Source organism: Anser brachyrhynchus (genome assembly GCF_964034855.1).
Source record: "Anser brachyrhynchus genome assembly, chromosome: 2".
In the NCBI taxonomy this organism is placed as follows: Eukaryota; Metazoa; Chordata; class Aves; order Anseriformes; family Anatidae; genus Anser; species Anser brachyrhynchus.
This window is the reverse complement of record NC_137695.1, coordinates 151,216,879-151,236,002: the sequence shown is the minus strand read 5'-3', so window position 1 is coordinate 151,236,002 and position 19,124 is coordinate 151,216,879. Positions and strand designations below refer to the sequence as shown.

At 50.0% G+C, this 19,124-nt stretch overlaps 1 long non-coding RNA gene across 1 annotated transcript in view; it reads left to right on the top strand.

The window, feature by feature from the left end:
* The first annotated feature begins 2,182 nt into the window (after positions 1-2,182).
* Positions 2,183-19,124, top strand: part of LOC308189092 — a 105,404-nt gene continuing 88,462 nt past the window's right edge. The window contains exon 1 of the long non-coding RNA XR_013946008.1: positions 2,183-2,269. This is a non-coding gene — a long non-coding RNA (uncharacterized lncRNA). The remainder of the gene's footprint in view (positions 2,270-19,124) is intronic.

Here is a 19,124-nt window from a genome sequence, read left to right as displayed (position 1 = left end):
GTACATCACCACCTCGTTTGGTCACAGGGAGATCTCCAGCACAACCTAGACCACAGTTTCATGCAGCACTTTTATACCCTAGGACTTACAAACAACTCTCCTGGTCTCTTCTAGCTCCAAAGGTCTCAACAAACAATCCCTACATGAAGACCACCAGACTGGTGGCTCAGGGGACCCATGAGGGAAGATCCTCTTCTACACTTGGCAGACAGCTCTGATACCACTGGGCATTTTTTGGCACTGATGCTATGAGTGAAGGAGATGACTACTAACCAAACGGAAGGAGTTTGGCTCGTGGCTGCTGCCAGAGGCAGAACATCTGGATGTGGTTCAGCTGTTGAACTTCTCTCGCTCGGAGGTCACCCGACCGGGAGGTACCGCCTGAGTCTCACAGGGATCCTGTGGTTGTTATCTGCAGGGAGAACCCCGTGCTTGGCAGGAATGCACACAAGAGTGTGCCGTGGTGGGGCAGGCAGCAGAAACCCAGGGGTCCCTCTTCATAACCATCATGAAATTCATTTGGCAACCAATTTATTTTTCAGAGGTCCCCTCCCCAGTGATGGTAATTCTTCCTTGAGGCGATCTCTACTACCAACAGCGTGCAGCGAGGTGCAAGGGGGAGCACTCCTGGCATGGCCAGGAGCTGCAGAGCAATGTAACCACACGTCCACCCCGTTCCGAAGCACCAAATCTCCCAGACCCGGTCGCCCTGCCGAAATGGGTAATTCCAAGGCAAGTCCCTGCCAAAACCACACAGCCGTGCACACCCCAAAGAGCAGAGGACAGACATCTAGAGCACAGAGCAACTGCCGTAGGTTGCCATGGCAGTGTGCATGGGCGATTTTATCACCCTTATCAGCTGCAGCAGCATTTAGGCCTATTATCAGAGATTACTCGAGTATTTTCAGCGTGCAGTAGGTGGGAGAAGCAGAAAATCAGCATCAGCCAGAAGCCAGCGGTCAGCACACAAAGCCAGAGCCCTCACTCCCCACGGGCATGCAGACGTTTCCCCAGCCCCGTGTTTGTGCTGGAGTCCACGGGTGACGCAGGGCGCCCTGGCAGCTCCCAGCAAAGGAGGCGAGTGCTGCTCTTCGCAGAGGGATGCACCCAGAGCAGGCAGACGGAAAGGAGGCCCGGCGCCGGTGAGAGGAGGGCACTCATCGGCGCTCCCCGTGGAGCTGATGAAAGTAGGTCAATCTTTCTGCTTTGCTGAGCCTTTTGGCAGGCTGGTGCTGCGCTGCCGTCACTGCTCACAACCGATAATTTGTGCTGTGCAGCAGACACATCGTTCAGAAGTTAACGCATTCAATACATCTAATTAAATCAACCTTGGCATCCGTTCAAAACTCTTCTCACCGCTTTTTTTTCCCTTCTTTGTTGGTTGGTTGTTGTGCGTGTTTTGTTTTTTGTTCGCTGTTCTTGGTGGCAGAGACACACAAGAGGAGGTGAGCGAGGGTTGCTAAGGGGTGAGCTGGGTTTCATCTCTCGGCTGTTTCCCTGCTGCTCTCCTGTCATCGCGGAGATGCTTTGTCTTCCTCACAGGAATGCGACAAGCCCATGTGGCGTCTGTGCTTATTCCCCCTTCCTGCCCACCTTCCCCTGGACAAAGCTACCTTCTCTGTCTTCTCACGGGCTTTTCAAACAGAGCCACACACCCACCGGTGAGCTTTTGGCTCTGCTGCTGACACTCACCACCCTGAATGCGTGCTTGGTGCCTTTGCTGCCCACCTTGTCCCCCTGTCCAGCACTGCTGTTCCCTGGGGACAGCCCTGGTCACACATGCTCGGTGGCAGGACCAGCTCATACTGTATGTATTACTTTTAAGCTGGATTTTATTCCCCAGTTCAGGTCCTGTGAAGCGCCTGAGCATGGGACAGAAGCGAGCAAGCCAAGGATACGGCTGGTGTCAGGCAGCACACCAAAGGCCACCCTTCACACTGTGGCTTCACCCTGGACTGTGATGGACACTCTGAGATATGAGCAGCATCTTCCAGTACCTTTTGCTTCCAGTACCTCCTGGAGCAAAAGCACCAGGGAGACACTGGGGGTGCCTCGCCTGGCCAGGGTCTCCTCTGGCTGCTCTCGTGTGCAGTTCCTCTGCACACCAGCTCAAGTTGTGCCAGGGGAGGTTCAGGTTGGAAATGAGGAGGCATTTCTTCTCAGAAAGAGCAGTCAGGCATTGGGACGGGTTGCCCAGGGAGGCGGTGGAGTCACCGTCCCTGGGGGTGTTCAAGGAAAGGCTGGACGTGGTGCTTAGGGAAATGGTTTAGTGGGTGACATTGGTGGTAGGGGGATGGTTGGACCAGATGATCTTGGAGGTCTTTTCCAACCTTAATGATTCTGTGATTCTATGTGGGCATAAACACAGACGGTCCTACCTCTTCCACCAGCTCATCCGCATGCATGGCTGTGGGAATTTAATGAAAGGCACTTGGATTGTTCCAGAAGAACACACTTGTCATATCCTCTGATTCTTGTACCAAATTTGTTATCTTTTCCAAATCCTTTAGGTTTTCTTTGTCCTTCCTGGGCTGGGGAACCAGGACTAGAGAGTATTCCAGGTGCCACCAGACCAAGGCTATGTTTGAAATGTTAATTTTTCCTTAGTTTGATGTGAAAGACCTCTCTGGCACTGACAGAAGAGCGTTACATCCAGATGACGGCACTCTGCACATCTGCAGCCTGTTCTCTGCTACCACCTTGAAGACATCCTTGGCCTCCCTGACTGAAAAGCAGCTGTTTACCTTTCCCTATCTGCGCTATTTCCTCTCTCGTAACCCAACACCCCCCAGAAACCATTCCTAAAACCCTCAGGACGACCCTGGGCAGTTCTCCCTTCAGGCTCCCCAGAGCCTGGTGGGCTGTGTTGCTGCTGACTCTGCCAGCCAGCAGAGGTGGGAGCATCTGAGGAGCACCGGGAGTGACTGCTCCTGCTCCCTGTGCCATAGCAGCAGCGGTGGCTGGCAGGGAAGGGCGCTTCGTTCATGCAAAACCTCTTGCTCATCCCTTTCTCAGCAATATGAAAGCAGCCTGAAAAGCACTTTGAACTCCTCTGGGACGAAAGGCGCCGGCAGAGTGTTGGGTATCACTCTCCCTTATGGCAGCAGATGTTACGTGACTCTCTCGGCGAAGGCAGAAAGTCATTTCTCCATGAGCAGGCTGCCCTCACCTCACGTGCTGATGACAACGTGGCACCAGGCTCGGGGCCATCGCTCCCTTCTGCCCCCAATCCTTCTGCATGCACACCTCGGGCTGCACGCCGGTACAGGAATCAGGATCAGAGGGAAGACAAGGGAGTAGAGGGCACCAATTTAGGGCAATTACCATGGCTGCTGTGAACCAGCACGTCTTCCTTGACAACACCACTGCCAGAGCTTTTCCCATTAGATGACCCACTCCGTGAAAAAATCATTTACATTTTTATTTACGTTTCCTTAAAAACCACTGATCAAATAGGACCAGGCATTTGTGTGCCATCCATACTACACCAGCCTGTCCCAGCAGTGCTGGGTGCCACCTGAACACAGCCTTGGAGGTGCCACTGGTGACCCCAAGAGCTGAGAGAGGCCAAAAAGACCCAGCACCACGTGGCACTGAGTTTCACATGCAGGTGCCTTGCACGGCTGAATTAAGCGGTAAGTGTCCTTTGCATGGCAAAGGATAGTGAGAGAATCTGGTGGTTTTAGCACTGGGGTTGATGGGGAGCTGCTGTGGCTTTCAAACTCAGAAAGAAATAGGAGGTGGTTTGCCGAGGGGTATGAAAGTTCATGCCAGATCATCAGGGTTGTCAGAAAAGGTGGACAAACCTGACACCACCTTCAGCACCGCCAGGCTCATTCAGCTGCACTGTTGCTGAGACATCAGGCCGGTCACCGTGAAGTGCACAGCAAAGGCAGACGGGCTTCTGGCCTCTGCAGACACGCAGAGGGTTTTGCAATAGGCTTTCTCCGAGGGACGAGGTAGCGTAGGGAAGTCCCGTCTCCAAGTTGCGTGTCGTTGCTCCCTTAGCTGTCAGAAAGGACACCGTTTATGCTGCTGTGATCTGGATTTATGAAACACGAGGTTCAGACCTCTGCAGAACAGACCCAGGAGTCATTTCAGCACACACAGCAGGGCAGTGATTTGCACTTTCAGGGTGAGGAAAGAAACATGAAGCTGCCTCTTGCACTGCCGAAAAACGTTCTCAGAGGAACAGCCATCAGCTCAGCATCTCCTCTGCACCCAGCTGTTTTCTCCATGAACCTCTGGTGCCAGCAAGCCAAAAAAGATAAACTAATTCTGATGCTTTTGCTCTTTTCTACCAACTACATGCACAAGGTGCCAAGCTGTAGGACAGATAAACAAAGCACGCATCAGCTAGGGAGTTCCACCATCCCTTCAGCAGCAATTTCTCTCCCATCCCTTTTCCCAGTCCTAGCTGAAGATGGAAGAACATCCAAAAGCCCAAACTCCCCAAATCCTGTGCACTATTTCTTCTCTTCTGGATATACAACAAACACCAAACACCAGCCTGTCCTAGGGCTGCCATGGGCTTCACCATGCCTGCTGCCAGCCCCACGTGGCCTCTCCTCCCTTCCAGCCTTTGGATCTGGGACTGCTCCTCAGTCCCCGAGCGTGGCACAGCATGCTCACCAGTGCCCCCAGGGACCCAAGTATCTGCACAGAGCAGGACAGCCCACCAGCAATTCAGCCAGCCCAAGGAGAGCAGCGAGGACCGTTTCACACCACTGCTGTCGACGCCACCAACGTCTCTGCAGCCAGCGGGAGCCATGCGAGGCTGCGACAGGAAATCGGTCTTAATCACCGTCTCACTTTTCATTCCCCACTTCAGTTCTGCTATTAACAGCTGCTGAGAGCTGGCTCCACGCTTTCAGATGAGCAGCCGTTACAACATGGGGTTTAGCTCGAGCGTTTTCAAGCTGCAGCTCCAAAAGCAAAAAAATATATATGAGGCTGTGCAAGAGAGGGGAGAAATCTGGTGATCACGGCTTGGTGACCAGGCTGACTTGGCACACCCATCTTTGCCCACAGATGGCTTTTCTGAAGCCCCACCACAACAGCTTGTGAACCCCAGCAGGAAACCCTAGGGTATTGATTGATTTGTCATTTCCCTGCTCTCCAGGAGAGCACCGCTGCAGTGCTCAGAGGCAGGAGGGAGCAGACCGAGGGCCATTCGGAAGCAGCCCCGTCCCTGCCATTTCCGACCCCAAATCTCAGCTGGCAGGTGCACATGAGGACAACACCAGCACTGCATGAACTTGCTGCCTCGGGCTGGTGCCCGCTCGGGACAGTAGTGCAGCAGGGTCTGAGGCAGATGTGTGTCCAGGTGCTTCCCCTCCTCCTCGCCCCTGATACATCTATAGACCTGTTGCGATACCAAGGCCAGGCAACTGCTCAGCCTCTGCGGCAGCCCAGCAAAATTCCCCTTGCACAGGGGAAGTCTGCTGCCACCATAACCCGTGCAGATGGCAGAGCTGACTCCCGGACACCTGCAGCAGGGACCATCAAAAAAAAAAAGGGACAGTGGGTTCTGGGACCCAGAAGGGAACACGGCCAGAGCTGGTTGGCAAAACCATCCCTGTGCACCAAAGTGGGAACACTCACAAGTGCCCATCAGCACCCTCAGGATGTTTTGTGACACACGAAGATGGCAAGGAGGTGTTTGTGGCCTCCCTGCAACAAAGGGAACTGGACAAGGAATTAAGGGTGTTCTCCTCCTTTTCCAGGGTCCAGCAGCAGAACCCTGTTCGTGCTCAGCTCAGTGTTCAGGTGCTTGCTGGTGCTCCTGGCATGGAGCAGGGTTGGCAATGCCTGGTCAGGAATACAGAAATACCCCTACCCAGCTCAAACCAAAGGGCATATTCACCCAAATAAACCAGGCAGCTCCCTGCCCCTTTCCCTGAGCTAGGGGGGAACTGATGGTGTCCTTCCCCCCATCACTGCACACATTTATGCTTCCCTCCTGTTCACACGAGCAGGGAAGCTCGTGACCTTGCTCAAGACGAAACCTCACAGCACCCTCTCAATGTTCTCCTTCATTGCAAGGAGCATCCTGAAGTCCACAAGGACCCTTCCATGGTGAGTGATGTAGGCAACAAACATTTCTATGCCACGGTGATAGCAGCACACCAAAACATTGGATGGACTGTAAGGAGAGGGAGCAGAAGTGAGCAGACACAATTCAGATATACTGAGATCTGCTTCTCAACCTAGAGGGCCACCAGCCATGGAAGCCTTACCCACCAGCCATGGAAACCTTGAGCCAAGACCCAAAGCAACCTTTACCACAAAACTAATGCAGTCTCAGGAAAAGAGGATGGTACTTATCTCCTGCCTCCCCCAAGCAACATCCATCCTTGGAAGCCTCCCCACAATCCTTGTGCATGCCCTCCTTTGCCTCCCCATCACCTCCAAATACTACAGCTGCAGCGGGTGCACAGGCTGCAGGTGACACAGCCACTGCCAAACTGCTGCTAACCCATAAGAGATTTCCCTTCCCAAAGCTGGGCTTGATCTGATGACCTTTTTCTCCAGAAATTGATGGAAATAAAGTTGTGCTGCCAGGGAGCCTCACAAAATTTGCTATAAAAACACCCCCAGACAGCCCTCCACAGCCCGTGGCATGATCATTGCTGTAGCAGGTGTAGGACCCACCCCACCTATCCTACAGCCATCCAAAGCCTCTGTATCTAGCCTAAGCTAGCTGGCTACAGGCACGCCACATCTGATTAAACAAAGGTGGCTGCAAAATTGTGATCTGCATCTGAACAAGTCAGCATAGGCTCCTTTTGCAGCTGGGGAAGAGCGTGCCAATGCAGCCAGAAAAGCTGAGGGTGCAATCCATCTCATCAATCACCCGATCAATTGCTCCTTAACCCCGCTGAAAATGTTGATGAGGGACCCCCAGAAGCTCTCCAGAGCAGTGAGCTGATGGCAGCCTGAACCCACCACCAGCCTCTCCTTAATCCAGGATTTTAGTCCAGTACCTGGCGCAGTGCCGTGCATCCAGCATACTGAGATGTCACTGTCCTCACCCACCGTGTTTCCAGAGGTTAATCCCCCATCCCTGCAGCAAGGGGAGGCAGAGTAGACGTGCCACGTTTCAGCATCCCCTCCTCATGCTCTAGCTCTCCCAGCAGCTGAAGATGGCTTTGTGCTAATACAAAATGATGAATAAGGTGCAAATGCCCCTGCCTCTGAGGGTAGCAGCCTTGGGCAGCAGGGTGGGTTGGAAATAGGAGCAGAGACATCTTACAGCACTCCACGGAGATTCTTTTCACCAAGGAGGGTTATCAGAGCGTACAAGTCGGCATGGTCCATTCGGCATAGCTGTACGAGCAGATCGCAGTAAAACACCCTGAGACTCCAAGAAAGAAGATGCTGCACGGACAGCTAATTTGCTCCTAATAGTGCGTTCACCACCGGCAGAAGTTAGAGACTGCGAGTGCTTCATGAGCCATTTGCAGTAACATTTGTAGGCATTATTGAGTCACTCAGGAACTTAATTATCTTTGGTAAAATGACCTGTGCAATTTAAAAACCTATTTGGACTCTGGGTGCCATGGGAGATTCAGACTCTGATCTAGCTGCACAGTAGTCAGGATCTGGAAGTTACCACACAAGTCATTCACATCGCTCAAATCACCCTTTCTACCTACCCACCAAAACCACAGAAACACACCCCAAAATCTACCTTCCCAAGCAGAGGGAGAGAAGCAAAACTCTCCCAGCAACCTCCTTATCCATCTCTTGCTTGAGCTTCCCAAACAAGAGCAAGGGCACGCATCCTCTACCAGGCTCAGCAAACTCTCAGCACACACACACGTCTGAGCATCTAGAGATGTAAAACACACATATATTTAGGGAAGTTATTACGCTTCTCGGAAACTTTGTGCAAGTGTATTATTTACGAGGCTGAGCAGCAGTTTTTAGAGCCCGTAGGCAGTTCAGAGCTTGAACCAAGAGGCACATGCACGAACCGACTTACTAATAATGGCCTGTGTGGCTGGAAAGCCCCTGTGTACCTCCCGGCCCCGCACTTCGGCACGGCGACACGCCTGGGTGCTCAATTTGAATACGCACGGTCAGGGGGGATGCACCAAATCCTGCCTCCGAGCTGCAATCCTCACCCCAGGGAGTGCAAGGTGAGCAGGGCAGGGGCTGCCACTTTTGTTTCTCTGCTTCAGAAATATTTCCAATGAGCCCTGGTTAAAAGCATTCATCGGGGTGGATTTTTTTTTCTTTTTTTCGTAGATTTTTTTAAGCACAGCATACAGCATAGTAGGAGGACATGCCTACAGCAAAAGACCGTGCCAGTAAAACTCCCAGTGACCTTACCCTTGCTGGCAGATGACACACAATCCCTGGGAGCCAAATTCCCATCCCATCCCCAAAGAGCAATGCCAGGTTACCACTCAGGACAATTTTGTCATGAGATCAGTTCACACCACGTGAGTATCTGATACAGAGTCTAAAGGGAGAAGGTCTTCTGGGCATTTTCTGTTTTACTGGCAAGGAACCTAACTGACTCTGTGAGATAAGCTGTCATCCAGGGGCTTCTGCTACACCAGTTGTTCCTAGAGCCAGCTGCAAGGCTGTTTAATTTTGCTGCACACGCAGGACACAGCTCGCTACTGCAACATGCTTAAAAGCCTCAAGGATGAAAGTTTCCATAAAGACCTCAGCAGAAAGCACTGCTTAAAGTGGATCCTGCATCTGTGCTTGCAATGACTGTAGGAAAGCATCAGAGACGCAAATCACAGCATCAGGATGCAGGCAAAGATCCTCAAGCCTGATTTCTCTCCTGTATTAAGGCACTGGGCTTTACCTCATGCTCACAGATCCTGAAGTCTGATTTCTCTCCTGTATTAATGATCTGGGCTCTACTTAATGCTTACTGCAAAAACAACCGCAGCACCCGACGTGCTACCACAACCCTGCGGGCAGCTCCTGCCCCAGGATGGTGCTGGCAAAATGTGCACGAAGCTTGTGTCGGGTTGTGTAGGATCACTGTCCAGCATCTTCATGGAAAATGAGCTTCTTCAGCAGTTTGAGCCATGAACTGCAGGAGCTGACGCACATCCAGGTGGCTTTTGAAGATCTCCAAGGATGCAGACCCCACAGCTTCTTTGGGCAACCTGTGTCAGCACTCAGCATAGCACAGAAGTGCTCCTGGTGTTCGGAGGGAGGCTGCTGTCTGCCAGTTTGTGCCCAGTGCCTTTTGTCCTGGCACTGGGCACCACTGGAAAGAGCCTGGCTCTGTTGTCATTGCACCCTGCCTTCAGGTATTTACAGACATTGATAAGCTCCCACCCAAGCGTCCTCGTCTCAGCCCAGATCCTTCTGCATCTCCCCCAGGTTTTCCCCTTGCTTGTTACTCCTCTGGTCTCCTTGCCTGCTGCCTGGAGGCCTCCCCGTGCCAAGTGCTGCGCTGAGCAGACTAGAAGTGGAAAAGCCCTCGGTGTAACAGGCAGTGACTGCAGGGGGAGGATGCTGGAGGGTGATGCCAGGTGTTTCTGGAGGCAGGGCTATGCTCAGGGGTGTAGCTCCAGCAAACCTGCTCATTCTGCCCCAAACACATTTACTCCCCTTACTTTGATGGGTCTGAGTGTGTTGGGTGCAATTCGCGCTGCAATGGGATTTTTATGCTTGCCTGCATTGGAGTCTGCATTTCACCCTTAATGAATCAAATCAACCCACCCTTAATGAATTAAATCAACCACACTGAAGCAGCAGTTGTCTTACCTGTTCTGGACTTTTGCGGCTGTCGTGCTGGAAAAGGGGGTAATGGCTCTGGAAAGAAAACAAAAACAAAACCCACAAAGAATCGAGGAAAGCCACTAACCACATCTGTTAAAAAGACAAAAACTGTGTGTTGTCCTGGAGAATAGCTACACCACTGTGGCCTTCTGATGCCAGCTTTCGTTTTAAAATGGCATCTTGCAATGCGGCTTGAAGTGACATGAGCTGCCCCATTGCCTGTATCCCCTCAAGGGAGGCAAAATCTACTCTGTGAGCTGATTTAGGTGAGCAAACCAAGGGGTAAAAGGTCTCAGAGAACCAAAGAGTGTCAGTGGGAAAGCACGGGGGGATTACAGTTCCTGGCTCTTGGTAGAGAAGTCAGGCTATTAGAAAACAACACGCTCCTCTCAGCTGCTCAGCCATCAGTATTCTAGCATGAGTCATCTGTAATACTTATCTAATGGTGAGTAAGCTGCTCCTGCCGCTCATATTTTCCAGATATATCTGCAAGAAAACAAATGGGAAGAAAATATCAGAACGTGAGAGCAAAGAAGTAAAAGAAAGGGCACTGGGAGCATACCTGGGATGGAACCCGTGCAGCGAGACAGCACACAAAGCAGAAGAGAGGGATGCAGCTCGGGTTGGTCTGAAGAAACACAGATACCACAAGGAGCAAGAGAACTCTAAGAGTCCATATGGGTACCAGTGACGTACCACCAACAGTCCACATCATGCCCCTTCTTGTTGGCGAATGCTACAGCCAACGTGGATGGCAGAGCTTGTACGTGATGCAGCATTGTTTGGGGATCGGGACTCGAATTTAACACAACCTATGGCATCTGGTGGATGATGCCCATTGCTTCCGTGCCACAGGTGGTGCTGGGCAAGGAGTCCTGGAGCATCAGCCACAGGATGGACAGAGTCTGGTGAAAAGGCTCTGCAGCAATCTGGGAGCAGTGCCTATAAAATCCCCATCCAGCCCCGTGGAAGGTGTGGAGAGATCCCAAACAACAGCCATGCTTCCCTTCTAACCCTGTTCTCAGGAAACCTCGGATAGCAGCTAAATTGCAAACATTTTCATCGTGCAGATAATGAAAGAAAAAGACAAGTCATCTTGTTTCAGGTCTCCGCTTGATCAAAACAATCCTGAACAAGCACGCCTGCTCGATCGCACCCAGCAGGACGTGACCTTTGCGCTCTGGTGAGCCACAAGAGCCAGGGCAAAGCCTTGGAGGACTTTCTCACCGGGGAAATTGCTGGTGGGGAGGCGGGGGAAATACCCCACGGGTCTCCTGAGGGGGCTGAGTCATCACACGGGCCTCGCACAGCAATTTCGGAGGGGTAGCTGGCGATGGGGTGGGGGGTGGGGGGGCACAGGGGAGAAAACTCCCAACACCTCCGCAGCTTCACATGACAGAAAGGAAGAGAAAACCCTGCCTATGAATCACTCGCGCCGCGCTGTCTTCGCGCCCTGCCCTGACATCTCTCGCTAAGAGCCACCAAAGTGTGTCACACGGGCTGCCACCAGGTCTCCTGGCTTGCTGGTCTCACAGCTCGCTGTGCCGGCATGGTTTTGCAGGGTGACGAGCTTCAAAGGTGGGCAAAACACATTTCTACCAAGCTGAGCTCTGCATGTGCAAACAGTCACAAATCTTCCACCCACCGAGCACGGGAGGCAATGCAGGTTAGGGTCTCCCTTTTCCCATGACCGAAGCTTGCTGACAGCCTGCATCGCCCCTGCCTATGGCATGGGGACCGATCCAGCACTCAGCACCAAGCCCTGAGACCTTCACGCCCAAGCATGAAGTCTGAAATGGCCACCTCCATCTCCTCCTACCTGCTGGGACTTGAACACAAAAGCTCTGCCATGGCTAAGACTTACAAGATGGCATTTCCCTGACCCACCTCCTGCACAATCATAGAATCATAGAATCATTAAGGTTGGAAAAGACCTCCAAGATCATCTGATCCACCCATCCCCCTACTACCAATGTCACCCACTAAACCATGTCCCTAAGCACCACGTCCAACCTTTCTTTGAACATCCTTCCACCATCTCCCTGGGCAACCCATCCCAATGCCTGACTGCTCTTTTTGAGAAGAAATGTCTCCTCATTTCCAACCTGAATGTTCCAATAAAATATAATGGGCAGCAATGTCAACACAATGTAGGTTTGCTTTCACCAGGAGATAATCTTGATGGGACGAACTTCATATTCTTGGATCCAGAGATCTTCCTTTCTATAAGGACCTACACATGCTTTAGGAGGGCCTATTGCTACAACCCAGACTCCAACCATCACCATGTGATGCCAGGTCAGACCCACGTACAGTAGGAGCTGGGTCATGCTGGTAACACCTGCATCCAGCCAGGCTGACCTGCTCATTTACAGCTCTCCTGACAATGAGAGATTTTCATTTCTACACCTAATTCAGAAAATGGGCTCAGGCTTTGCTTTCAAATTATATATATTTATTTGTTTATTTGCTGGAAAGGATGGTCTGGAATGTTCTTGCCTCCTTCTGTCTCCCAGCTCACATCACCATGGCAGGGGCTTACAGCCCAGCCAGTCTCTGTGGTTGATCCAATTCTTCCCAGACACACGGAACTAAGACAACCCCACTGTCTGCAGGGCTGAAGGAAATGCAGGGCTAGGAGGGGGCTATTAGGGGTGTTAGTGGGGGGCCCTGATGTTGAGCAGAGTGGTGACAACCTGCACTGGGACCAGTTACGGCCACTGGGCTACTCTGCATGCAGCCAGGGGAGCCAGTATCACACTGCCCCCCCAGCTGGGCAACCCCCTTTTCCTTACCTGTCCCCATGCTGGGGGCTCTCATAAGCCAGGCACATGAACTAACCCAGCTGGGAACAAGCTTGGATGACTTTTTTCCTTCTGTTACATTTCGTTTGAGTCAGTGTTTTGATCCGGGTCACCACAGGGCCACGTGAACCAGGACAAGGGATGGGCTGGAAACAAATCTGGGAGAGGCAGGCAAGTGGGACCTGCCTCTTTGGCATCAGCACCCTCATGCCAGGTGACAACGGCCACTCACCCAAAGAGTCAGACAGTCATCTCATCACTTAACCAGCAACCCTGAATTAAAACCAATTCCGCTGTTTGACTGCAGGCTCTGTATGCGGACAGCCATCTAGAAATAAAACCAGGCCAAGTTATTCTCTCCTGAATCCTCAAACTCATTTTCATTATATACATTTCCTTCCTTCCTTCCTTCCTTTTTTTTTTTTTTTTTTTGGCTTCCCTGGGGCACCAACTCCATCTGCAACTACATCAAGCAAACACATAGCCCCGCACAGAAGCAAAGCGAACACCTTGCTCCCACCACTTTTATTAGAAAGTTTCTCCAAAACCTCTCTCCAGTTAAAATTAGAAATTTTCTTCTGATTTCCAGCCTAAGCATAGTCACAGCAGGTGATACCCCCTACTCCTGAGCCAACGGTGTCCTTCTCTGTGAACAGGTCACCCCCTTTCCAACACACTTAGACAGCAAGCATCTTCCTGGCCATCCTCTGCTTGCCATGCAAGAGTGGCTCTCCCCTCCCAGCCCGTCCCTTCTGCCTTTTCCCATCTGAGTTGATCATCGTGGACATGCTTAGGGATGTGGTTTGGTGGAGGACTTGGTTGTGTCAGTTGATGGTTGGGCTTGATGATCTGAACCTCCTTTTCCAACCTAAATGATCCTATGATCATCCTATGATGCTATGATCCTGTTCTACCGGGACATCACAAGAAGTGGACACAGTCAACAGCCTGTCTCGGTAGCGTGATCTGTACCCCCCATCCTCAAGGAAAGCTCCCCAGCTTTCCTAAATACACATCTGCTACTCTGAGATCTTTCTAGCAAAGTCTTTTGCTCTAGTTTTTGGACTTGGGGATTTTTTTACGCTTTTTTTTTCTTTTCTGAGAACGCAAAATTGCATATGCTTTTTAAATGGCTAAATACACAATTCATAGGAAGTCAGTATAGACAGGGAGAGAGGAAAAGCCACCACATTCTACTGTCAAGATGCAAATAAAGCACTGAGTGGGAATCAAACTGACCACAGCTGCAATCTAGCCACAACCATGCTTTTGCAGCACGTGTGATACAAAATTAGACACAGATTAGGAGACTCCTGAAAAATAAAATAGGACCATCTTGTCAGCTATAAAATATGTTTAATTAAAACAAAAAGATGAGAGGACTTTCAGACCCAAATCAATTGAAAACTTGGTCTAATATAGCATTTATCCCAGTCCGCTTTTCAGGGAAAAAAAAAAATCGATTATCTATGTAGCAGCCTATCACACCTCCATACAACTCTACTGGCAAATAAACTCAGTCTTATTACAAGATTACCCATCCGTATTACAATACAAAGGCAAACAAATGTGCACGACCAGCTTCAGACTGTGGCTTTGGAATTTACAGAAGTAAGGAAAAATCAACAGGAGCCTGAATAAAGACCATGGGTCTAAGCATACATGGCTCGTGCTGATTTTCAGTGAACCAGCTTGCCTTGCAGGCGTGTGTGCACAGTTAAAGATAACTATCTTGATGTATTTATATCAAAGATATGTATTTATATCAAAGAGGGAGAGAAAAAATCTTGCATGCAAAGCACGGTGACGTTTGTGTCGATCTCGAAGATCGGGAGGAAAACGCATGGTGCTCTCACCAGAGGTCAGGGCTCTGGTGCCGATAACCTCCCTGACGTAGGCATCTGCTGAACGGTGAGCTCACTTGGCTGCTCCTGCTACTTCTGCTTTATACACCCTGCGTGCCAAAGTCACATAGCAAGCACGCCGTGAGGTGACACAGCATTGCAGTCACTTAGCTCCTCGGTTCCTACAAGCCAGAGAATATTTTTGGGCCTTTAATTTTGAAGTCTGGAGTCTGGATTCTCAAGAAGAAAAAGTGCAAAATTCGTTCGTTCCTCTAAAGCCCTAATGTGGCCATTTGTTTAGATAGCACGTTTACCCTGGAATTGCTGAAGTGTCTGTGTTTTTTTTATGGAGAAAAATGATAGTCACCAGTGGCATATGAGTTAACTACTGCTTGGCATCACCTCCACGGTTAATCTACTCCTGGCATCTGGTCTGGCTGCCCAGCTTCATTCAGGTGCTCCACGCACACCACCCAACCTCTACAGCAGCTACTAATTCTCGTGTGCACTAGGGGCGTAAATACAGCCGTCATCCAAGATGTCTGTAGCCACTAATTAAATTTCCGGCTCTAAGTAATGAGAGATGCTATCTGTCTTCGAAAGCAGCAGTCTTGACTCAGCATATGATGGAGAGGGAGGGATGGTGCTCGTTCACTTTCTTCAAAGGTCAGCAAGGTAACGCCCCGGAAACCCTGCAGTAACACCTCGTTCCTAACGAAGGTACAGGAGCTATATTTATGCAGCTGCCTGAACACAAGAGCTACAAGGACACGTCTGCTCAACAACAACCAACTTGAAACACGGATGTCTTTTATTAGCTCGACTTTTGTTTTGTACGGCTTGTTTCGGAAGAGCGTACTCCTCCACGGGAGAAAGCCGAATACTATGGAAGAGAGGTTATTAGGAAAGCAAATTACAACGATGTGTCTACTCAAGAGGGTTAAAAATGGAGCTGATGTATTAATAGATGGAGTACAAAACTGGGACGCTGAAGAAGAAGATTTTCATCTCAGGGGCAGCAATATCCTACACGATCTTGGGTAAACCTCTTAATCTGCGTGTTTCGGTTTTACAGGTTACAAAGCAGTCAGAAAAATTACTTATTTGAAAGGCTGCAAGGCTGGATTCCTCAAGGTCTGGGAGCACTGAGAAAGCCCCTGCGGTATCTCCACGCAAGTGCAAAATACCACAGTGGTGGTTGCACTGGTGCCGTGTCAATAATTTCATGCCGTTTGTGTGGCAACTCAGGTGACGGTTCCCAGAAAGCGGTAACATTTACCCCAGCTAGCTAAGTTCAGTAATCGACAATCAAAGAAGCAGAGGCTTTGGAGCTGGTTTTCATCTGACCAGTCATTGCTGGAGCAGAGCAGCAGGCAAGCCCTTTGTGTACCAGCTCTCACACCGCTATGATCTGCAGGAAGGAAGACCACTGCGAAGGGGTAAACGTCTGAGTCATTCACCCCATGCAAACCCCAGTCCATTTAAAAATCTTACGATTTGCATCTAGCTAATGACCAAAGACACTGAGACTTTTAAAGACATAACAAAACATTCTGCCTTCCGACCAGACAAGCGTGGTCTCAGCCCCGCACCTGAGAGAAGATAGAGAAATCAAGCCCATTCTTCTCCTAGTTTGCAACCTCTCAGTCAAAGCACAAAGGCAAACAGGTCCCTGACTACTCTTCCAAGCTCACAAATGCCACTGCCGTGCTAGAGAACTTCTCCTGAACGCAGGTCTGGCAGCAGGAGACGACACCAACTGCCAGAAGAGAGCAAGAACATCACAGAATCACATAACCACAGAAGTGCTGAGGCTGGCAGGGCCCTCTGGAGGCCACCTAGTCCCACCCTGCTCAGGCAGGGACACCCAGAGCAGGGTGTCCAGGAAACATGAGGACCTGCAGTTTCTGTCTCAAATTCCTGATGTCCCAGAGAAGCTCTGATGGCCAATCCTTGATCAGACTTGCAGAGGTACTACCGCACCCTTGCACTACACTGCCTGCCCTGCCACCTCCCCAGCTTCCAAACTAGCTTTGGATTTTTTCCAAAATCCACACCACTGGTGGCTTCATGAAGGGTAGCCAGCCATGCACAACATCGTGCCCACCCATGCAAGCAGCAGTTGCATGGCCACAACCCCGGCACTGCCCCAGGACGCCCAGGAGCAACCTTGCTTTCTCCTTCCTGATGTGAATGCTGCACAACAGCATTTAAAAATTGTCTTTAATGACAACACAACTGCTGCATTAGGAGACTTGTCTCTTAACACCCTTAGTGCAATATGCCTTTGTGAGTGAGAAAAGGGGCAGAAAATTCGTGCGCTCCATCATCTGCAGAGCATGTTGTTTATTTATCTTAAAAATAGAGGGGTTGTGTCTGAAAACGAGATGATGCAAAGCCACAGTAAATGAGGGAAGTTATCCTACCTTTGCACTGATATAAAAGAGATAAGAATCTGCCCTTGAGTGTTTTGTTACCTTCTTCTCAAGAGTTCAAGATACTAGAAAAAAAAAAAAAAAAGGCAAGAAAACATAGAAGCCATGAAAGCCACAAACCATACCAGTTTCAATACAAACAAACAGGGATGTTTTCTTTAGCCATTTTTACCATGACAGGAGTGAGATAAGCGGACCATTCATATGAGTATTTGTGAAAATAGCTGCAGGAAGATAAAAAAAATTGAAGTTATTTGTTAGATGTAACTGTCAGCTATCATCATCTCAGGCTGTGACTGTTCACATTTCACCTCTCAGAGGAGCAAACCGAAACACCAAGCAGCTCTTCAAAAATTTGACACATGTTGGCCACACAAGCGGCTTTCTAACCCAGAGCGGTGGTGAAATCCTCCCCAGCTGGGAGGATGAGAATGGGATGGGTAGGAATGAAGGCAGGAGGGAGAGATGGATGGGACACGAAAAGAGCAGCCTCTTTCTTGCACTGTGCTTCCCCTCCTTGCCCCTCTCATAGTGCCAGGGCACCAAATACTCCTGATGCCTGTGGTGTTTTCTAGCATATGAGCAAAATGCCATGTCCCAGGATGTCAGTGTGCAGGTGGGGGTTTGCAGACATGAATCCAGTGCATGGCTCAGCAGGTTTCCAAATTCCCATCCAGCATCACTGACACAACCAGGGATGCAGTGCTGAGGCCCCACAAAGAGTCTTTAACAGCGGCTGGGAGCAGGACCAGCCATCAGCTGCCCGTTACATTGTTCAGCTGCATGACTGGAGGCGCTAGTGCTTGCAGAAGGAGGCCTTTGTAATAACCAAAACATGTCTTTCCTTATGTCAAAACTTATAAAATAAAATAAAAGACTGGAAAAAGCAGAGAAGAGCTCATTAGTAAGGTTCCTAGGACCACAGCCATGCTGCTAAAGAAAACATTATGTCCAGCTGGAGCTTCCCTCCTTCGAGACCTTTAAAAGCCACCTGGATGTGGTGCTGGGCACCCTGCTCTGGGTGTCCCTGCTTGAGCAAGGTGGGACCAGATGGGCCCCAGAGAGACCTGCCAGCCTCCAACAACTGGCAATTCTGTGATTATAACTCTGTCCATCATCAACTCCGAGAAACCCAAAGGGTATAAGAGCCCTGGGTGGCCAGAGGCAGCCCCAGCTCCCAGCTGAGCCCCAGGTCCTGGAGAAGACCCAGCTCGCAGCTGAGGAGCTGGGACATGGATACAATACCCAGCTTGGCTGTGCAGTCATCTTCCTGGATTTTGGGTGGGCTGTTTAACTTCTCTTAGGGCTCTACAGCAGAAAGGGAGGTATTTCCTCTCTGCATCTTGTTGATTGCAATTCAGCTCTGGGGTGCATGGGGACTGCACAGCGAAGCGCTCAGGTCTTTGCTATTGATCAAGGCTTAGGGGTTGTACTCTGCACAACAGAAATGGGAATGCAGAAAGAAAGCAGAACCGAGTTACGGCCCTGGAAGGAGCAGGAACACACCTGATGCATGATTTTTTCTTCTTTTTTGATCACATGGAACATCTTCAAACCCATGCCCTAAATTTTTCTACAATATCCCCAAGTTCCTTTATGTCAGCCTAAAGCAATTCATTGCGATGGAAGTGTTCTCTGAGGCTGATGCCCACTGCATCTGATGGACCAAAGGACTTTTATGTGTTTGAAGGTAGATCAAGGCCCTTCAAAGCAAATCACTCATGAAAAACACACTGAAACTATAAAAAAAAAAGGTAATTTAAAAATAATAATAACCACCTAACTCATAAACAAAGTAAAATTTAATTAAGAATAGGGAAACCCAGTGCTATGAAGCATTTAACAACCTTCTGCTGCCAGGAGCAGCTTACAGGGGTGGTGGGCAGTGGGGGGCTCAGATGCTCCCAGGTCCCTTGCAGTAAGGGACAACGCAATTGGGAAGCACCTCGGGCTCCAAGGACCTGGGAAGGAAAGGCCACAGCTCCAGTCACTTGCTAAAATGGATGGTTTACTACAAAATAAAGAGTGGTTTACATGATTCTCAAAGAGAAGCAAAAAGGAGAAGTACTGTAGAGTCTGAGGAAATAGTGAGCATCTTGCTCTTATGAGTAAGACTCGAGTCTACAACGAGATTATTACAATATTTTGAAACAGTGCCATAGAGGATAAATTTGAGACAGCACAAAAAGGAGACTGTGCCACTGTATCTGATGCACTGAAAGTCCTGAGTTTAATAATAAATATCTTTGTGATTTATTTCCATGAGTGACACCAGGAGAGCT